This window comes from Aedes aegypti, chromosome 1, assembly GCF_002204515.2.
Source record: "Aedes aegypti strain LVP_AGWG chromosome 1, AaegL5.0 Primary Assembly, whole genome shotgun sequence".
Taxonomy (NCBI): Eukaryota; Metazoa; Arthropoda; class Insecta; order Diptera; family Culicidae; genus Aedes; species Aedes aegypti.
The window spans coordinates 124,684,571-124,698,390 of record NC_035107.1 but is presented as its reverse complement, the minus strand read 5'-3'; positions in this window follow the sequence as shown (position 1 = coordinate 124,698,390).

Genomic DNA, 13,820 nt, shown 5'->3' with positions numbered 1-13,820 from the left:
GTTGCCCAATTGAACATACTTATAAAAGTTTTCACAACAGAATCATTTTTGGCGATGCCATTTTTAGTGAGAACCGCATTTTCCTTGCTCATATCGCTTGCAGAATTTATGTGAGACATGAATCTTCGGTAGTGTCATCATAAACCATTGAAATCATTGTTTCGCAAACTTGACAGTTTTACGTATAAAGTTAACGCATTTTTTGCAAAAATCATAAATTTTAATAGTTCATAAATATAAGAAAGAGAAGCAACATTCGTGCTTTGGAAATGTTTCATCAATAAAGAATGATACCAACCTATTCGTCCAAATAAAATAGATCCCTGAAGAAGATCCAAATTGGGATCGATACGTTGGAGCCAAGAAAATTAATTCGTGAGCCATTTATAAGACTGCAAGCCAGAATCAAATTCTTTATTACGAGATGAGTCATTCCGATCAATGTTACCCCGCTGATCAATGATACCCCGGATTACGGTACCTCAAAACAGAAAACCGACTTTCGATTATATGAAAAATTATATATCCATTCAAAATAAATCTTTTGACAATCTATCAATTGCAATCGATAGCTAGGATGCCAGTACTTGTTTTAAAAATATAAAATATAACTTTTAGAAACAACATGCATAAATAATCAAGTTTTCTTCGAAAAAACTATTAAAGTTACCCCGTTTTACGGTACATCCATTTATAGGGTATCCCAGAAAATATGGGCACGAATTTGGTAATTAACACTTCAGTCGTCGCGCTGTTGTATTTTATACAACACTGTTAAAAAAACCTCGCTTTTTGTTCGCAACAGCAGCGTGGTGGTTCTGACGGTGGCAAACCGCGCGACGACTGAAAGGTTAAAATCATGGTACTTTTCCAAACAATCAAATATTTTTATATTTTTGTATTTTTCTTTAGGCTATTTCCACCAGCATATGTGATAAATTTGTTTGATTAAATTATCGATTACATCGAAAATTTTCATTTACCTGGTCAGCACAGACCCTACAATCTGTTTTTGTTGAAAAACAAGTAGTAAAATATGTTTTTATCAAACCCTTTTGCCGGGGTAAGTTCAAGTACATTGTATCGATGATGTCTTACACAAATTTTTGTTTGAAATTTTATTTTTAAAAATATTGTAAAATTCAAAAAATCCCGCATTTTTTCTTCACATAAGACAATTTTACGAAGTTATAACTCTTCAGGTATTTTAAATAGTAATTAAAATAAATCATTTCAGATTAACGAAAGGTTAATCCCTATTCTCTTGGATAGGCAACTTAAATTTTGTTTTGGATTTGTTTTTGACCATTTTTAAATCTACCATGGCTGGAATCTGAATTTTAGTTCCAATACAAATTTTACATGCTTTAGTTTAAAATCAAATTTGAATTAGTGATAGTCCGATCAATTTCCATATCATCCGTGATAAATATTTTTTTTAGATTTTTATCATAATCTTTCTGACATAGAACAATTTTTGTAAAACAAAGTCGCACAAAAAATAAACGCGGTTTTTGCAAGACTGATAAGAGATGCTTCAAAGAAATGATACGTAACCAACATATTAATAATTAAATTATTTTTTTTTTTAATTCGCAATCTACTCTTGTTGGGTATAGTAATCAACTGTGTAAAAATCAGATTTTTATCTTCAATAGTCTTGAAATGGCAGTATGGTGAAGTCGTGCTTATACTTTTTGGGACACCCTATAGTTTCAGTTGATTTTGATGATTTTTTCTAGGAATCCTCAAAATAGAACGATTACGAAGAGTGCGCACAGGAGCATAAAAACAAATATTACCTAACAAATAATTTCAGTCAATACGATTCATAATCAGATCAAACAAGAAAAATCTGCGCAATTTTTACCTACGGTTCGCTAGCGTTTCTAGATCAATTAGTTGGCAACGGTCTTCATAGGCCGGTAATTCGATGGGATTGGACCACGGTAGACGACGTAACGCGTATCTGAGAAACGATTTCTGGACGCTCTCTATGCGATGCCACTGTTCATTATGGTACGGTGCCCAGACATGGACAGCATATTCCAAAGTGCTACGCACTAAGGAGCAAGAAAGAGTTTTTAAAACATACACGTTCGCGAAGGCAGCTGTGTAGCGCCAGATGAAACCCAATAGTGTATACGATTTGGCTGTGACGATAGAGATATGTTCTTAACTTTAACTTAACTTTAGAGTCAATAACGACGCCAGAATGATGTATTTTCCACGTCATTCATGAAATATGAGTGAGGAAGCAAAGAAGTGTTTAGAATAAGAATCATAAAAGGATTACACATCACGATGATTTGGAAAATTACAGTTTATTTAATTTTACAACCAAACCTTCATGCCAAACACTGTCGAATGCTTCTTCTATGTCTAGAAGAGCAAGACCGGTATTGTTGGAACGAATCAAATTTGTTACACGTAAAAGTTGACGAGTGGCCGAATGTCCATGTTGGAATCCGAACTGATCATTGGCAAAAATTGTATTTTCGTTGATGTGAACCATTATTTTGTTCAAAATGACTTTTCATTAAGTTTACTGATGAAGGAAAGCAAGCTGATTGGACGATAGATATAAGCTTCTTCAGGAATTTTGCATGGTTTGAAATTGGTACAAGCTTGGCATTTCTTTCATTTGTCAGGAATATATGTTAACTGAATACATTTAGTATATATATATCAACCAAAAATTAAAAGCTATTTTCTGGAAGTTTCTTGATGAGGATGTAGAAAAATCCATCATCGCTAAGAGCATTCAAATTATTGAAGTTCTCTCTTCTTCGAAACCAGTCTTCCAGGAGTTATAAAAAACGTTCCTTTAAACTGCATAGCAAGTTTTTCAGGTTTCTCGTAATTATTCAGTAATAATTTGTTTTTCTCCTTTAATGCCGGAATTGGCTCCTAAGATTTTTTAAAATACTTGATAATTTCCAAAGGAGCTTAGAGCCAGGGTCCAATGCAAAAATTTTATTTTCAAAATCTTTGTTTGTTAATTGTGTAAAACCTTTTCAATTTCTTTTGCAGATCTTGCCAAGAAATTCTCATAAGGTTATCGTTATTGATTTACACTTAATCACTCTCTGATCTGCTTCCATTTTTGCTCTTCAACAATTAATCGATCACGAGTAAACTCTAGTGGCCACTAGAACTTTCGCAATATACAATTATCAATTTTCAAGAATACATCACGACGAAATGTCTCTAAGCGAATCCTGACAGCTGATTTCCATTATCTATTCATATACACCGAAGTTGAACACTAATGAGACAAATATAATAGTTCCTATCTGTACGACCAACGACCATAAATCAATATTCCCAATAAATTACTCCAGAGTGTCGGACCTTCTCTCGGAGCAATCAGCGAAATTTACACATTGCTCGCCCCAACCAACCACTGACTGCTGCCGCAGTAAGCCTGAAGGGACAGACCAAAAATTAATTTGTGAATTGGGACCAGTCCGACACCAAACGTCCAGACGAATCTGAAGCACAACGTACGAGGCCATCACCCATCCCTGCCCGGTCGATGGGTGATAATTCAATTTCAGACGGAAACCACAACCCTTTCCCGGGTTTCCTCATCCATTTGCTTTGGGGCAATCAGTTCAAGTTTATTGCTTTTCTTGCGAGTTGACAAATACGCTTTTTGAGGAAGTACGGGAGATCGGAGATTCCGAGAGAGAGATTTGTACTTCAGTCGGTAAAATAACGAAAATTATTCCTAAAATAACAACACAAATTAATGAGGAAAATCGACTGGGCGAGTTTCATCGGTTCCCAAAAATCAACGAACATCGAACCACCGACCGTTTCCCACTCCATCCGTCCAGTCATCCAAACTAATTTCTAAAATCAGGTCGAAAAGTTTTGCTCGCTGTTTCACGAACCGGAACGGGAAAACAAACGCGCCCCATTCCTGCATAGCAGCGCATTCGGTGGATTGTCAAATATTTGAGTTTCCGTTTTAGCAAGTGCGCTCCACACGTGACTGGGAATGTATATATGTGAACGTTTGTGTGTGGGTGCAGTTACTGATGACGCCTCGCAATGTAAACCCGTTAAGCTATTCACGTGTAATGTGGCAACACGAGAGTTCGGGACTACAAATTTGCGACGCGATGCTTGGTCTGTTTTTGAAGCCAACTTGTTTTGCATTTAGTTATATAAAGCTTCACAGATTTTAAAGCTTTCTACTGAATTTAAGAAATAACATGGAAAAGGAATAGTGACAGTGCTAGGAAAAGAATATGACTAGGAAGAGGATAAGGAATAGGACTAGGAATAGGACTTGGAATAGGACTAGGACAATAGGACTAGCAATAGAATAGAAAGATGACTAGGAAGATGACTAGGAATAGGACTAGGAATAGGGTTAGGAATAGGATTAGGAATAGCACTAAGAAGAGAACTAAGAAAAGGACTAGGAAGAAGACTAGGAAGAAAACTAGAAAGAGGAGAAGCGCTAGAAATAAGAGTAGTAATAGGGCTAGAAATAGGACTAGGACAATAGGACTAGGCAAAGGACTAAGAATTTAACTAGGAAGAGAACTAGAAATAGGAAGATGACTAGCAAGAGGACTAGGAAGAGAACTAGGTCTTGGACTAGGAATGGGACTAGCAATACGGTTAGGAATAGGACTAGGCATAGAAAGAGGACTAGGAAGATGATTAGGAAGAGGACTAGGAAGAGGACTAGGAAGAGGACTAGGAAGAGGACTAGGAAAAGGACTAGGCATAGAACTAGGAACAGGACTAGGAATAGGACTATGAATAGGAAGAGGAATAGGAAGAAGACTAGGAAAAGGACTAGGAAGAGGACTAGGAATAGAAGTAGGAATTGGCCATAACTAGGAAGAGAACTAGGAAATTAGGAAGAGCACTAAGAAGAGAACTAGGAAAAGGACTAGGAAGAGAACTAAAAAGAGGAGGAGGACTAGAAACAAGACTAGCAATATGGATAGGAATAGGACTAGGGATAGGACTTGGTAAAGGACTAAGAAAAGAACTAGGAAGAGAACTAGGAAGATGACTAGGAAGAGGACTAGGAAGAGTCAAGCTTCGAAGAACCGAAACCAATTCAAGCCGATAGCTTACCAAAGATGAAGTCGAAAGAATCCTAAAGCATGCAGCTCCAGAATGTGAGTCAAAATTTATGACTCACCCCTCCTCAAATAGCATAAACTGTTTACTGAGCTACTGAGCTAGGTGAAGACTCCCGCGTTTTTTTCCGTTTCCTGACATTAATTCCACCTAACCTGCCTAGATGTGAAAATGATGCCTGCCGCCGACACACAGGTGGAGTGCGTTGTCGTCGTGACTTTTATCCTCCACACTGCAAGCTGTTGGCAGTTACCTGCCGGAGGAAACTGTGTAGAGCATGTTTAATGTAAATAGCACTTTTTTCCTCCGTGGGCTTTGGAATGCTAAGTGGGGTGCCTTCACTCAAAAGTCGGACAAAACCTGAAGGGTGCCCCAAAACGATTAAAATTGACAATTTTTTGACGGTAATTTAACTGAAATTTCACCGGAATTGTGAAGCTGGATCTCAGCACTACACATGCTAGTCAACAAGATCGAGAAAACATTTCATGCAAAGGAAATCGCCATCGTGGCATTTCTTGACATTGAGGGTGCATTCGGTAACGCTTCCTATTTGTCTATAGTGTCAGCAATGCATAGGAGAAAATTTGACCCATGCATTGCTACCTGGGTACATGCTATGCTAGCAAATCGCCGAATCTCATCCGAGTTGAGCGGATCGTATGCCACTGTCATGGCCACAAAGGGGTGTCCTCAAGGAGGGGTACTTTCACCTTTGCTATGGTCTCTAGTGGTGGATGATCTACTTAATAGCCTGGAAAAAAGAGGATTCGAGGTTGTTGGCTACGCTGATGATGTTGTCATCATTGTACGCGGCAAATTTGAAAGCGTTGTCCTTGCAAGAATGCAATCAAACAACAAAATCCAACGCGCCGCGTGCGTCGCCATTACTGGTGCAGTTCGCAGAACCCCTTCATTCGCCCTAGAGGCAATGCTTAATCTGCCCCGGCTAGATCAATTCATAAAGCTGGATGCTGAGAAAAGCGCTCTGAGGCTAAAACGATCAATAAACCTTCTGCCAGGTGATTTAACCGGTCACCTAAGCATACTAAACGAATTTTCTATAAATCCAATTGTAGAAAAATGCAGTGACTGGATGGAAATGGTTGTGAATTATGACATATCATATACGGTGTTCATTCCTTCTCGCCAAGAGTGGCAAGAAGGTGGACCGAGTATTCCTCCAGGCTCAATCAAATTCTACACTGATGGATCGAGAATGAACAATCGTTCTGGATCTGGAGTGCACGGACCAAGAACCAAAATCTCTGTCCCTCTCGGACAGTGGCCTACAGTTTTTCAGGCTGAAGTGTATGCTATCATTGAATGTGTGCAGCTCAGCATAAAGAGGAATTACAGAAATGCCACAATCTGTATTTTCTCCGACAGCCAAGCAGCTCTTCATGCTCTGAAAGCTTACACTTTTAACTCAAAATTAGTGTGGGAATGTGCTTTTGCTCTAAAAACCCTAGCCATCCGCAATCGAGTTAAACTATATTGGATCCCCGGGCATATGGGTCTAGAGGGTAATGAAATTGCCGATGAGCTAGCCAGGAATGGATCGGCCGTATTTTTTGTTACAATAAAAAGACTAAACAAGTTGAAAACTTTATGATTTTCATCAAATTGAGACTAACTTGTTAAATCAGTCAGTTGATGAAGATTTGTTTGAGATTTAGTTTAGACACAGCTGTTTGAAAAAAAAAGTTGAAAAAAATGGTGCAAGATTTTGTTTTGTGGTTTTTGTTACAGTAAAAGACATAACATGTTGAAATCTGTATGACTATCATCAAATTCAAGATTAAAGATCTACTTTTCAAATAGAATCAGATGATAAAGAATTGGTTGAGATTTTGTGGATTAATGTAATTAATGTAATTAGCAAGATATACTGTAGTAGTTGAAATCAAACTATTCGATTTTTGTTACCTTCTTAATTTTCTGGGAAACATCATTGAACGGTATAGAAATCTATAGAAAAAAGTTAACCGAAAGTTTCAGGAACTCTAACTTCTTCAGATTTTGTCCGCCCATACTCCACTGTGCCCTGAGGAGAAACGCGATCCCGCGAATGTGCCTCTGAAGGGTATGAAAAGGTTTCCATTTCGGCTGAGCTGCCGTTTTTGAGAGCGGTAGGTATGCAAACATCCAAATACCGTGTGCTTCCCGAAAAATAATGTTTTCCTTCCAAGCGTCATCATCGTCATCATCGGTGTTGTGTTGACTTGTAACAGCATCAACATCAGCATCAGTGGTAGGGCGGATCAACATGGCAAAAAAGTTTGGAAATTCCATCTCTCTTTTGAAAATTATTGAATTGTCAGCTATTCTGGTGAAGATTTCAAGAAGCTTAAAGACTCTTGAAGGTTTGTATGGAATATAATACGTGAAAACCAAAATAAAAATTTTAACATTAGTCAAAGAAACATATCAATGATGGTGTTATAAATTATCGAAACTCTTTGTTTATGCCTTAACAAAAAAAAGTTGTCCAAAAAACAAATGCATCTGAGCCAATTTTGATTGAATTTTTGCAGCAGTTTACTGGACTAAAATATCACTTCGAGTTGCTTTCTTGAGCACTTCTGTTTAATATAATTCGTAAAAGAGTTTCCACTTTGAGATGATACATTTTTACTTACACTACAGTACTAAAGTTTTTGGAACATTTTTATTTTTAATTTCTTCAGAGCAATTTCTTTACAACCTATTTAGTCTTCGGATCTTTAAGGCGCAAGTAAAAATGGTGTATAAGTCAAAACTGAAAAAAAAAAACATTTTTTTTATTTTAAACCAACAAATCGAAAAAAAAAATAAAAACATCTTACAAAACATTTTTGACGAATAAAAGTGCTGTGTAATTTAATTTTCTTCGATTTGTTGGTTTAAAAGGAGAAAACTGCTTTTTCAGTTTTGACTTTTGAACCTTTTTAACTTGGGCCTTAAAATTAGAATAGAATTGCTGAAAATTTCACAGAACACTACTTTTATAATAAGTATTGTAAAACACTTAAGGAAGATTGAATTTTCAAACTTTTTTGTAATTTGAACCCACCCTAATCAGCATCAGCAGTTCGGAGTTAGTCGTTGTAGTTGCCGATGTTCAGACAAGGTGGATCGTAAAATTGTTGAGCCCCTCTCCCCTCTAATGGCGTGTTCTTGATACTTGATGCGCCGGGAATGTCGACTGTGGAACGCGCGATTTGATGGTGGGAAATTTTAAGCAGATTAGCTAGAAATACGAGAAACGTACCGGTTTGGTGCGTTGGGTCGTGTTTTGGCCCTCTACTCCGGAAAAATGCTTGAAAATTTTCAAATTGTGCTTCACCGGAATAGAGTTGAGCAATAATTAGATCGGGCGGTTTGTTATCTGATATTGTACATTTCGAAACATATTTGTTGGTCCATTGTGAAACGGTTGCTATTGGATTTTGCGTCGAGAAAAAAAAAAGTTTGTTTCGCAATTACAGTGCACTAATATGTCCAATGAATTTGCCTATTTGTGGGACGTTTTCCAACACCATACGATCATGCCTAACTCCAACTGCAAATTCTTCAAACAAAACTAATAATTTTCAATAATTTTCAGGTAATCCTTGCAATAATACCCAATTTGCTGGAAAAAAAATGTATTCATACACAAGTAAGTACGTTGCCATATCTTCATTCAAAGCCCTCTAGAGCGTCTACAACGTGTATACACAAGACAAGTGAACCGCAAAATTCAAACATTGAAATTTCAAACACATTCTGCAATTATTCAAGTTTTTGCTTACCTCTTCTCAAATGATGTTAATTGTAATAAAATCCATCCGAAATAAATAATTGAATATTGGCTTTTCATGCCAACAATTTCGATTTTAGATTTTTAAACTTGCATTTCCAACTCGTTCTTAGACAACTTTTAATCAACCCTTCTCTTAGCAATGGTAGAATCAAGAGCTTTAAAATACTTGGTGCAATGGATTTTGGTCGAATAACATATGACGAAGTGACGCTTTTCTACGAAATGTTGCAAATTCAAAATCTAGAACCTATCCTGGAATTTGAATCTGCCTGAAGTCTAATTCAAAACAAAGCATCTATAACAATTTGTTTTGGTTCAAATTACTCACCAACAATCCCGGCATTAAACCCTACAAACCTCTTTCCGGAAGTTTGTTCCCATCTGACATCCATCCCATCACCGCCATGAATGGCTCATAACGCAATTCGCTCCTAATGAGAATTTCAATTCTCCAATCCCGTCCCGTCCCGTCGTTGTTGAAAGAGGTGTTTAATAGTTTAAAATTAGATCCGCGCGTCGCGCATTCGTTTCGCGGTTTTTGCGTGTTCTGTCATCCTTGTTCGATGACGACGGACGATTTCTTGGAACGCTTGGTTTCCTCCGTGCTGCTGCTAGGTATATCCATACCTAGCTACATTAGGCTAGGCCGAACGAAGACCGGTTCGGATTCAGCGTGCAAAATCACACCCCAGGAAATTGATTCAAATGGTGGGGACCAAGCTAAAGTGCCTGTCAATGATTACTGTCTTTTAACGCATAACTGTCCCATATTACATTTTGGCTTTTTTGCCACCAGAAAGTCCATTTTTACGTTAATCTTTAGAAATTTCAATATTCAGTATTTTTTTTTTGATTTTTGACAGGACGTAGAAATCTTACCCATACATAAAAAAGGGCATTAAAAATATCCGAATATTGCAAAATAATTTTCATCTTAACTGTCTTTTCTGCATCGTTACAAGCGATTCTCATTGAGTCCGCATCAATTCCCAGTGTTACCAAATGAGTCCATTGGGGTTCTTGCAACTTCCCAAAAGTTGCCAACAAACTCACAGGGATTCTTACAGGGTTCTACAGTAGTTTACATGACTTTCCAAGAATTGTTTGGGATAACAAGAGGTTACGACTAAATTCCAAGAATCAGAATAGTGATCACACCGATGCTTTAAAGGGACTCATTCCAGCTTCTACAGAATGCTATAGAGGTTCTTAGAAATTTCCTGAAATTCAATGCAACCATTGAGAATCATTCAGGATTTCCTATCCTTTTTCATATCAGTGATCAGCGTGTGAAAATGGTTGCTGTGCAGCTTTCCTTCGGTGAGACTATTTGATATTTTGGAGCTGCGAAACGCATACACCAAATAACGAAAATTACTGTGGGCGTGTTTCTCATTGTAAAACATTATATATGCGGTGAAACCATATAAAAATGCTATTTCTCGCGTTTAATATCATACAGGCGTATCTGCAGTGATTTCTCTTCACACTACTCATAAGATCCTGTACAACAGTTTTTTTACTTATCTCGTTTATTTGGCAGGCTCGGGATGTACAACACTTGGACCAACTTGTTTTTTGTCTGGCAGTCAATTTTTCTTCATATACTCCTCCGATTCCACTTCCTCAGGATGCTTCCGAAGTGCCTGGCCCAGTACTTTTAAAGTAGCCGCAGTTCCTGTGCGCAGTTCAGGACAAAAATGTCCTCCTTAGTCTTGTACCAGTTCAAAACCTCTTTCGAGTAATGGCACGAGGCAGAATCCGATCAGAAAATCGTAGGACCTCAGAAGAGGAAGTAGACGCTTTTGAAGGCATTCCCTTAGGTACACCTGCCCATTGACCGTTCCAATTGTCACGAATGGGGTGCACCGCTTTCCACACGAGAAAATTGCTTGCCAAATCATTTTTTTTTTTGGAAAACTTTGACATCTTCTGCTTCCTAACGTCATCATGGACATCAAATTTATGATGAGCAGTGAAAAAATGGAGGCGTGAAAGCTGCCAGAAGTATGTTTTTACATATGTCTCATCATCCATAACGAGGCAATGTGGTGGTTTCGTCAACATCTAAAAATTGTCCAACCAGTAAAAAATTGTCCTGCGCGCGTTGATAGTCAGCATAGAAGTTTGTTTTCTAAGGGATGGTTCAACTATTACGTAACGCAAATTTGACAATTTTGGACGTAACAGCTTATGCAGAAAAAAAATAAAATTTTTGTATGTACCGTACCACTACGGAAGACCCCCTCTCTCCCCCCTGTTGCGTTACGTAATATTCGAACGATCCCTTTATAGTTCTGAATTTTATGTCAGCGTGCAGTGTTATGAAGATATCCACAGTATAAAATACTGTTTTACTTAAAATTCTATGCTGATTATCAATTTGTTACTAGTGGCTTTTCGTACTCATGTTGCGTACACTAGAGCAGCGTGCTTGATTTGGTGCACGGGGGTCATCTACACCTAATACCTTTAGAGTCGTTGGGAGACACCTTAGCTTCCACGTACGGACTTCAAATTTTGCCTGATTTTTTTTCTTACCAAGAAAGGCACTTTACAATGACGAACTTATAACATTTCGAATTTTCGAAATATAAGGGACAGCTTCCGTGCACGTGTTTTATCTACCGTGTTCTGCCGTTCACCGCGAGTAGGCGCCTTTCGGACTTTTGACGTATGTAGTCTTTCACGTTTTTTTCGCATCTTGCGTGAAAGTTTAGGATATATTCAGTTTCTCCGCCCCATCTCGAACTGGGCTGTTGGGTTCCTCTTGAAAGCTTGAACTACCCGTTTGTGATCCTTGACACCCTACCGAGATCCATTTTGGCCACTTTTTTCCGATCGATGGTCAAACGTTCGTGGTACCGATTTAGAGTTAGAGTTAGAGCCATTTAAAAGTCATGCAATTTGATTCCGTACACCCTTTAGCCAAAACAGTCTCCCGGCCAATTAATTAGCTGAAGATAAATTGATCACTGCAGCTATACCATTGTGTGGTACTGAATGAACATTGTCATAGATCTTGTCTTCCAACCCTGTTATGAGGGTTGACAATCAAAAGCCTGTTGAAAGAACTCCGAGAATGTAACATCGGATCGGACATCAAACGATCTAGTAGGCATGGCACAACTTCGACGCCTCACTCCTATAGTAATGTCAGAATGGAATACAAGGTTCTTCGTGGTGCTCCCGCTTGCCAACAACGATTCTGAGCTTCACAACCATTATGCAACTGATCGCGAGATTTTAAAGATGTATTGAGTCACTCAAGAGTGCTTTACGAGTGTGAGTGACAGAGCAGTAAACTTAGACCGTGTGGGAATTTGTGTTGTGAAATCGATTCATTTTTGAATGGAAGTGGAGTCATTGTAAAACCTACTGAAAAGTTCTTCATGAACCAATGTGCGAGTTCACTAGTTGATTTTCTGCGGTGCCGTGTTTTTACGTAACCGTGGAAACGAGTGAATATGGTACCGCTTAAAAGTCAAACTATTTAGTGAACTCGTCAAATCGTTCATAGCAATTTATCGTGTTCACTTGAGGCTTGATAATACTCCTCTACATCACCAGAGTTCAGTAACATGCTCTAGAGCAGCATGCTGAGATGCGAAATAATACTAAGGTTGTGAACTGTTTCTCCGATTAACGTTGACCGTTTAGTTAAAATTTTATATTTCGTTTGTAATTTACCCCTTAAATGGTGCTCTAGAGCACCGTGGTCGACCCATTTGAGTTTTGACAGTCGAGTAATATTTCAAAACAAAGTTGACAGATGGTTAGTTATTCTCAAATTACCGGTAGCAGAAAATAACTTTTGAACTGTCAAGTTTAAGCATGCATGGAGAAAATTTCTATCAAAAAAGAGTGCCATCACAACTCCGTGAGGCCTGTTTTGTTCGGACGAGTCACTCAAGAGTTCTTTTGAAGGGTGAGTAAGGGGCAAGCCTGCTCATCACTATTTCTTTCACTAATTCATCCTTTTTCTCATTATCAGATACATACAAAAATCTTTGCTTTCCATCACAGACTAGGGCGCCGGATTCTATCCTTGACCCTTTCAATTCACTTCGGCAGCGGTTTTTACGTTTGTTGGTTACTATATGCGTCGTAATGAATCTTTCGGGGAGCCCACCGGTCGCGGCGGTGTGAAGATTCTTGCAGGTTCATTGAAATGATGGTGCGGTTGCGTTAGGAGTTACGTTAGTTGGATGGGACTTACCCCCGAAAGAGAGGTCTTCAGGGAGCCCACAAGATCGAGATCGTCAAATTCTAGGTATTTTCTGACGTGGGATCAGGTTGTAGAGTCGTCACGTGCGGGAGTAGAGTCTGGCTTCCTTAAGGCCGCCCATGATAAGGGGTCATTTGCGAGGGCATCGTGGATGCTTCCGGGAATGATATAAGTGCTTCTGTGGCGTCCGTACAGAGAGCATTGGCAGATTACATGTTCCGCTGAGTTGTGTACACCGCATTGTTCACACTCTGGATGGAAGGAACTGCCATCAAAGTTATAGGCAAAACGGGTATGTCCGGTCCTGAGGCGCGAAATTATTTTCTGGTCGTGGAGCGAGGAGAGCTCTTCCCAACTAGAAGTATCTCCCTTTACCTTCCGAAGCTGAGTCGAATTATTTTGGTGCCACTCGTGGGCCCCATAGTCTCTAACGGATTTAGCGATCCAACGTTTTACGTCTGGTGTGGAAGGGAAAGGGTAAAACGAGACATTTGCGTTATGCGATGCTTCTATGTGCAAATTTTCACGTATAAGATATACGGCGATATACGTGCATATTTTATATGATGAAACATAACATGCAATGCGAGTGTGTAGATTTTCTTGTGAATTAGTCTGTACTCTTATGCGACTTAATTTATGATAACAAAGATTATTTGACAGCTGCTACGGATTGATCCGACTTACTTTGTA